At 44.3% G+C, this 9039-nt stretch overlaps 1 non-coding gene across 1 annotated transcript; it reads left to right on the top strand.

Annotated features, from left to right (window-relative positions):
• Nucleotides 1-4100: 4100 nt before the first annotated feature.
• Nucleotides 4101-4230, top strand: LOC123455885. Its single transcript, XR_006634191.1, has one exon. It is a non-coding gene; the product is annotated as a small nucleolar RNA SNORA71 (small nucleolar RNA).
• Nucleotides 4231-9039: the final 4809 nt, after the last annotated feature.

The raw sequence follows: 9039 nt of genomic DNA, 5'->3' as shown, positions 1-9039 counted from the left end.
GCAAGGGGGAACTAGCTATAACACCCATAAGCCCTCCCCCAACAATACACCTTCTCCAGGAAGTGTTAATTCCCTAATCTCCATCAGCTGGGAACCTAGCATTCAGAACACCTGAGTTTATGGGGGACACCTGAATCAAACCACCACAGTGACTATAGGTGATAAGAATTGAGAAACATATAAAGAACCAAAGTTAAGTTATATGCTGGGTTTTACTCCTTTTTTCCCTTGTCAGGGACATTTGGTCAGTTTGTTTCTAGACAAGGTCTGGAAGAAACATGGCTTAGACTTGCTTGGGGTCTAAGATGAAAGAGGCACCAACGCTTTCCCCAGAGTCCAGCTTGCCATGAACTTAAATGTCTTACGACAGTACACAGGAGGACACGACAGAGCAGAGAGCTGAGCTACCTGACATTTGTTGTCCTGTTTGGAAATTGTCTGTTTGTTTCCACTCCCAGTAATCTGTTTGTCTACTTACATATATACAATACCATCCCCTTAAGTCCTTCCCTCTCCTCCTTCCCTTACAGCCCCTTTCTACTTACTGTCCTCTGCTACTAAGTTTTATTCCAACTCTCACACAAGTCCAAACATTGGTACCTAGAACCCATATATGAGACAGAACATGTGACACTTGGCTTTCTGGGCCTGGGTCACCTCACTTAGTATAATCCTCTCCAGATCCATCTATTTTCCTGCAAATTTCATAACTTCATTTTTCTTTACCGCTGAGTAGAACTCCATTGTATAAATGTGCCACATCTTCATTATCCACTCATCAGTTGAGGGACATCTAGGCTGGTTCCATTTCCCAGCTATGGTGAATTGAGTGGCAATAAACATGATTGAGCAAGTATCTCTAAGGTAGTGAGATGAGTCCTTAGAATAGATTCCTAGGAGTGTATAGCTGGGTCATATGGTAGATCTATTTTTAGCTGTCTCAGGAACCTCCACACTGATTTCCACAATGGCTGGACCAGACTGCATTCCCACCAACAATGTAGAAGGGCTCCTCTTTTTCCATATCCTTGCCAACATTTATGGTCATTTGTTTTCATGATGGTAGCCAATCTGACAGGAGTGAGATGGAATCTCAAAGTAGTTTTAATCTGCATTTTCCTGATGGCTAGGGATGTAGAACATTTTTTAGCTTACTTATTTATAGGACATCTGTATTTCTTCTTTTGAGAACTCTCTATTTAGTTCCATAACCCATTTTTAATTGGGCTGTTTGATTTCTTTTTAGTTTTAAAATAAGAAGTGTGAAGAAGAGAAACCTTTCTGCATTGTCGGTGGAAATGTAAACTTTGTAGAAATTGGTGTGGAGGCTCCTGAGACAGCTAAAAATAGATTTACCATATGATCCAGTTTTATTACTTCTTGGCTTATACCCAAAGGACTCCGGGTCCTTCTGCCTCAGCCTCTTAAGCAATTTCCTACTGGCATACACCACCACAACTGGCTTGATTAAACATTTTGATAACAGTTTTTATAACTACCATCATGAATAAACCAACATCAGTGAGTTGAATTTTAACCTAACATAAACAAATTCATTAAACTATTAAAAGGCGTTGAAAAAAAAAATCCAGGCATGGTCATGTATATCTCTAATCCCAGCATTCAGGAGGCAGAGGAAGGAGGATTACTATGAGTTCAAGGCCAGCCTGAGACTATATAGTGAATTCCAGGTCAGCCTGGGCTAGCGTGAGGCCTTACTTCAAAAAATAAAAAACCTTACAAGACTTAAGATTGGCTAGCCAGAACCAGGTGTGGTGGCGCATGCCTTTAATCCCAGCACTTGGGAGGCAGAAGTAGGAGGATCACTGTGAGTTCGAGGCCACCTGAGACTCCATAGTGAATTCCAGGTCAGCCTGGGCTAGAGTGAGAGCCTAACTCAAAAAAAAAAGAAAAAGGAATTAAATCTGAATTGCATTCATATTATGTAACCAATTAAAATTACCTGTTTACATGTTGTTAAATTATAAAATTCGAGCTGTATAGAAAGCCTAGCCTTAAGGCTCTTGCCTGCAAAGCCAAATGACCCAGGTTTGGGTTCCCAGAACCCACATCCAGATGCATATGGTGGCACATGCATCTGGAGTTAGACTGCAGTGGCTAAAGGCCCTGGGATGCCCATTTTCTCTCTGTCTCTCTTGCTTTATCTCTCCCTCTTTGCCTCAAGAAGAAGGAGAAGAAGAAGAAGGAGAAGGAGAAGAAGAAGAAGGGGAAGGAGAAGGAGAAGAAGGGGAAGGAGAAGGAGAAGAAGGGGAAGGAGAAGGAGAAGCAGCAGCAGTAGCAGTAGCAGTAGCAGTAGCAGTAGTAGAGGCAAAAGAACAAGAACAAGAAAAAAATAAAATTCCAGATTGCTATAAACCCTAGCTAAATCTGGTTGTCATTTGCTTTTCATGTTCATTTTTAAAAAATATTTTATTATTTATTTATTTATTTATTTGAGAATGAGGAAGAGAGAAAGGGGCAGAGAGAGAGAGAATGAGTTGCCAGGGCCTCCAGCCACTGCAAACAAGCTCCAGACGCATGCATCACCTTGTGCATCTGGCTTACATGAGTCCTGGGGAATCAAACCTAGGTCCTTAGCCTTCCTAAGCAAACGCCTTGACCACTAAGCCATCCCTCCAGCCCTCATGTTCATTTTTTCTTTGTTTGTTTCACAAAAGTCTGAGAACTGTATTCTATCAAAAGCTTTAGTGGTCTTAGATCAGAGAGAAAAATAGAGGACCAAAACTTTTCCTTGTTCTAGAGGCAAGTAGTGTTTGCTTCAGGACAAGGTCTGCAGGACGCATGGTTTAAACCTGCTTGCAGTCTGTTGAGAGGGTGGAAAAGGAGGAACCCTTCTGCATTGCTAGTGGGAACCTTTTCCCAGAGTCCAGCTTACCATGAATTTCACCAGCACATGATGATGAATTAGTATAATTAATATAATGAGGTAGAAAAGGCAAAGTAAAACAAAAAAACCCAGAGAGTCAAAATCTCAGTATGTTGACACCGATTTATAATCTCAATAGCCTTGTGTGACACTTTTATTTAATTATGACAGGAAGTCCCTGGGGCCTCAGGGCCATCCCTCAGCCAGAGGTCAGCACACATGGCCCCATGGCAGGCAAGAGCCCCACGGCGCATAGCAGGTTTGCATCATGTATCGTGCAGGAAGGCCTGCACAGTCAGCGCTGTGCCCTGTCCTTGCGGGGCCAGTGACCGATCTCATTCTAGCAACACTTCCACATATTTAGCCTCTAAGCATGTCTCAGCCACGAAACAGTATTTGGAAAAATAAAAACTCTCTGGAATAAATACTGAGACCTAGGTGTCAAGAAAGCCAAAAATAGCTTCTAATAACTACATGAGACAGGAAGGGTCTCGACACCCTTGTGGACTGAGCCTCCAATACTTTCCAAAAGAACACTTTGACTCCTTTATTCTTTTTTTTAAATATTATTTATTTATTTATTTATTTATTTATTTATTTGAGAGAGAGAATGAGTGGGCACACCAGGGCATCCAGCCACTGCAAATGAACTCCAGATGCATGTGCCACCTTTTGCATCTGGTTTATGTGGGGTCCTGGGGAATCCAACCTGGGTCCTTTGGCTTTGCAGGCAAACGCCTTAACCACTAAGCCATCTCTCCAGCCCCCCTTTACTCTTCAGACAGGGTTCAAGCAGGGTAACACTCAGGGTGAATTCCTTATAAAAATCTGCCAAGCTGTCTGTACAGTTTGATATACTGTGGGATGGCAGTGGGCCCTGAAAGGCTAAAACCCACACTAGGTGGTAGTGGAGGGGTGGCAGAGAGCTCCCATGCCACAGCCGGCCCCGTTGGTGAGGACCCTGCAGCCGTGACTTACTGGGATCCTAGTTAGGTAGGAGTCTCAGAGAACAAGCTGGGTCCTAAAGCCAGCCTCCTAGGGGCTGAGAGGACTGCTAGTGACCGTGCCTGTCAGATGTTTGCTGATTTATTTATTTAAAGGGTTTCACCTGTAGACAGTTTTATAGTCTCCATGTTATGTCAGGTAAATTACAATATGGCTTTCCTCATCCAGCCCTGGGAGAGCTCTTGAGAGCAATAAAAAGGCATGACGCCCCGGCATTCAAAAGTGACTGTGGGCTGCCCGTGCCTGGTGGTCGTTAGTGCAGGGAGAAGACGTGGGAAGCCTTTTCCCAAGTTTGGGAGGTCACTCCTGTCTTTTCCAGACAGGGCTGTTTGCCTACACCAGCTCTTTACCTGCTCGATGCCTCCTGCTACCTGCCATCTGCCAGTTTGGATTTTTTTTTTTTATTATTTATTTGAGAGCGACAGACACAGACAGAAAGACAGATAGAGGGAGAGAGAGAGAATGGGCGCGCCAGGGCTTCCAGCCTCTGCAAACGAACTCCAGACGCGTGCGCCCCCTTGTGCATCTGGCTAACGTGGGACCTGGGGAACCGAGCCTCGAACCGGGGTCCTTAGGCTTCACAGGCAAGCGCTTAACCGCTAAGCCATCTCTCCAGCCCCCATCTGCCAGTTTGGATGGAACCCTGGGTAGTGACCCCTTCCTCCTTACAGAAGCCTTGCCTGATTCCATTCACACCCTTAGCCACCCCCTTGGCACTGATCAGACCCTGTGGAAACCACTGCATGGCTGGACTCTGAGTGTGCCCGCTCCCGCTCTCTTTCTCTCTCTCTGGCACTCTTGAAGGCAGTGGCTTCCTTGTGTGTCTAGCTGTGTACTGTCTACCAGAGAGTCAGGATCCTACCTCTGGGGCAAATGTAAAAGAAAAGGACAGTCCCTTTGCTGTTCTGTAAGGCTATAGGACTGATTGCCCCGTGCAGGATTGGAGTGCATGCTGAGGGAGCAGCCTGCAAGGGGATTTTGCTGTTTCTACCAAATAGACCACTTCTTTTTGCTTGTTTGGATCTTTTGGTTTGATTTGGTTTTTCAAGGTAGGTTCTCCCTCTAGCCCCCGCTGACCTGGAATTCACTCTGTAGTCTCAGGGTGGCCTTGAACTCACAGCAATCCTCCTACCTCTGTCTCTCAAGTGCTGGGATTAAAGGCGTGCGCCACCACACCCAGCCTTACCACTTCTTTTTTTAAAAAAATTTTTAGGGCTGGAGAGATGGCTTAGCGGTTAAGTGCTTGCCTGTGAAGCCTAAGGACCCCGGTTCGAGGCTCGATTCCCCAGGTCCCACGTTAGCCAGATGCACAAGGGGGCACACGCGTCTGGAGTTCGTTTGCAGAGGCTGGAAGCCCTGGTGCACCCATTCTCTCTCTCTCCCTCTATCTGTCTTTCTCTCTGTGTCTGTTGCTCTCAAATAAATAAATAAAATTAAAAAAATTTTAAAAAAAATTTTAAATTTGTTTAATTCATTTGAGAGAGAAAGAGGGAAAGAGAGAGAGAGATTGAGAATGGGCACACCAGGGCCTTCAGCTGCTGCAAACAGACTCCAGAGGTATGTGCCACCTTGTGCAGTGGCTTATGTGGGTACTAGAGGATTGAACCTGGGTCCTTTGGCTTTTTAGGCAAGCAAGTGCTTTAACTGTTAAGCCCTCTCTCTGGCCCCAAATAGACCACTTCTAATGGTCTGGGCCTTGGGTGACCTCTGGGGCTGAGGCACGGGCTAGAGAGCACAGAATGTATTTAAGTGACATAGAGACAGCTTTTACATGGCCTCCTGCTTCTTCTTCCCCACCACACCCCCAGGGGGTAAAAAGGCATGACAGGGGCTGGGCTGAGGCACACGTAAAATCCTGGCTCCATCTCCAGCAAAAACAGTAACAAACATTAGCTTAGAACCTAGCTTTGCACTCAGGAATGAGACGTGAACGAAACTACCCACTGTAAGCTGGGATTACAGTTAGGAACACACTGATGGGGCTGGAGAGACAGCTTATCAGTTAAGGTATATGTCTGTGAAGCCTAAGGATGCAGGTTCGATTCCCCAGGTCCCATTAAGCCAGATAGATGTACATGGTGGCCCATGAGTCTGAGTGTTTTTTTTTCAAAAATATTTTATATATATATTTTTTATTAACAACTTTTAACATTTAATGCAATCCCTATCAAAATTCCAAAAGCATTCTTCATGGAAATAGAAAAAACAATCCAAAAATTCATTTGGAATCACAAAAAAATCTCGAATATCTAAAATAATACTGAGCAACAAAAATAAGGCTGGTGGTATCACCATACCTGATTTTAACCTATACTACAGAGCCATAGTAACAAAAACATCATGGTACTGTCACAAAAACAGACATGTAGATCAGTGGAACAGAATAGAGGACCCAGATGTAAGCCCAAGTAGCTATAGCCACCTGATATTCGATAAAAATGCCCAAAATACTCATTGGAGAAAAGACAGCCTCTTCAGCAAATGGTGTTGGGAAAACTGGATATATATCTGCAGAAGGATGAAAATAGATTCTTCTCTCTCGCCATGCACAAGAATTAAGTCCAAATGGATTAAAGACCTTAACATCAGACCTGAAACTCTGAAACTGCTAGAGGAAAAAGTAGGGGAAACCCTTCAACATATTGGTCATGGCAAAGACTTTCTGAATACAACCCCAATTGCTCAGGCAATAAAACCACAGGTTAATCACTGGGACCTCATGAAATTACAAAGATTTTGCATTGCAAAGGACACAGTGAAAAAAACAAAGAGGCAACCTACAGAATGGGAAAAAATCTTTGCCAGCTATAAATCTGATAGAGGATTAATATCTAGGATATACAAAGAACTCAAAAAGTTAAATAATAAGGAATCAAACAAGCCAATCAAAAAATGGGCTATGGAGCTAAATAGAGCATTCTCAAAGGAAGAAATACAAATGGCATATAAGCATCTAAAAAACTGTTCTACGTCACTAGTCATCAGGGAAATGCAGATGAAAACTACCTTGAGATTCCATCTCACTCCTGTCAGATTGGCCACCATCATGAAAACAAATGATCATAAATGTTGGTTGGGATGTGGAAAAAGAGGAACCCTTCTACACTGATGGTGGGAATGCAATCCAGTCCAGCCATTGTGGAGAACAGTGTGGAGGTTCCTAAAACAGCTAAAGATTGATCTACCATATGACCCAGCTATAGCACTCCTAGGCATATATCCGAAGGAATCATCTCATTTCCTTAGAAGTACGTGCTCAACCATGTTTATTGCTGCTCAGTTTATAATAGCTGGGTAATGGAACCAGCCTAGATGTCCCTCAACTGATGAGTGGATAATGAAGATGTGGCACATTTATACAATGGAGTTCTACTCAGCGGTAAAAAAAAAATGAAGTTATGAAATTTGCAGAAAAATGGATGGACCTGGAAAGGATTATACTAAGTCAGGTAACCCAGGCCCAGAAAGCCAAGCGCCACATGTTCTCTCTCATATGTGGATCCTAGCTACAGATGATTGGGCTTCTGCATGGGATTGAAAATACTTAGTAGCAGAGGCCAGTAAGTTAAAAAGGAGACATAAAGGGAAGAGAAAGGAAGGGAGGAGGGTACTTAGTAAGTTGATATTGTATATATGTAAGTACAATGATTGAGATGGGGAGATAATATGATGGAGAATGGAATTTCAAAGGGGAAAGTGTGTGGGGGAGGGAGAGAATTTCCATGGGATATTTTTTTATAATCATGGAAAATGCTAATACAAATTTAAAGAAAAAGAAAAAAGAAAAAAAAAACAAGAAAAAAAGATATTTTTTATTAACAACTTCTATGATTATAAAAAAATATTCCATGGTAATACCCTCCCTCCCGCACCCCCACTTTCCCCTTTGAAACTCATTCTCCCCATCTCAATCAGTCTCTCTTTTATTTTGATGTCATGTTCTTTTCCTCCTCTTATGATGGTCTTGTGTAGATAGTGTCAGGCACTGTGAGGTCATGGATATCCAGGCCATTCTGTGTCTGGGGGGAGCACTTTGTAAGACAGCCTACCCTTCCTTTGGCTCTTACATTCTTTCTGCCACCTCTTCCACAATGGACCCTGAGCCTTGGAAGGTGTGATAGAGATATCTCAGTATTGAGCACGAGTCTGGAGGATTTTTTTGCACTGGCTGGAGGCCCTGGCATGCCCATTCTCACTCTCTTTCTCTATCTCTCTTTCTCCCTCTCTCTGTCTCAAATAAACAAATGAAATAGATAAATAAAATGTTCAAAACTGTATCTTTAAAAAAAAAAAGGAGGGCTGGAGAGATGGCTTAGCGGTTAAGTGCTTGCCTATGAAGCCTAAGGATCCCGGTTCGAGGCTCAATTCCCCAGGACCCACGTTAGCCAAATGCAGAAGGGGGCGCACGCTCTGGAGTTCATCTGCAGTGGCTAGAGGCCCTGGCATGCCCATTCTCTCTCTCTCTCTCTATCTGCCTCTGTCTCTCTCTGTCTGTCACTCTCAAACAAATAAATAAAAATAATAAACAAAAAATTTAAAATAAAAGAGGAACACATTGATGGCCAATCCCAGGACAAGGCCTTAACAAGCAGAAGCAGTGGGTACCCATGGGTAGCATTCAGCCCACCAGAGCTCTTCAGATACTAAGAGGTAGAAGAGAGCCACATGCCTAACCAAACTTGTCCAAGCCACCAGGATTCCAAGTGGCTGTGCCCACTTGCTTTCATGAGCTCAAGACAAGCGGAGGCATCGCAATGATGTCCCAGACCCCCAGGCGCTCATCCTAGCCCTGCACTTCCCTCTCCCCAGATAGTGGGTCCCCAAGGCCCAGGAGCAAGCTGAAGGTCAGCCGTCTCTGCAATGCACAGCCAACGGGAGCTGAGAGAAGCTCTCCGGGCCTGGGGGTCAGGACACCGAGCACGAGCCCTCCAGCTGAGCCACACTGTGCCCTGGGTACGACACGCGAGCAGCACTCAGACATAAAGCCCGTGTGGTTGAACCTTCAGGCTCCAAAGAACCGAGCTCGGACTGACTACTGAAAGAATTCCTCCAAGAAACAGCCGGTGGCCACCCATAGCACTTGCTGATTGCTCTGCTCTGGGAACCCGGCAACCTTTGGGGGTGTCCTCGGTCTGCAAGATCCTGAA

Source organism: Jaculus jaculus, chromosome 18, assembly GCF_020740685.1.
Source record: "Jaculus jaculus isolate mJacJac1 chromosome 18, mJacJac1.mat.Y.cur, whole genome shotgun sequence".
NCBI lineage: Eukaryota > Metazoa > Chordata > Mammalia > Rodentia > Dipodidae > Jaculus > Jaculus jaculus.
Note: the sequence above shows the minus strand (reverse complement) of the source record. Positions and strands in the feature narration are given on the sequence as shown.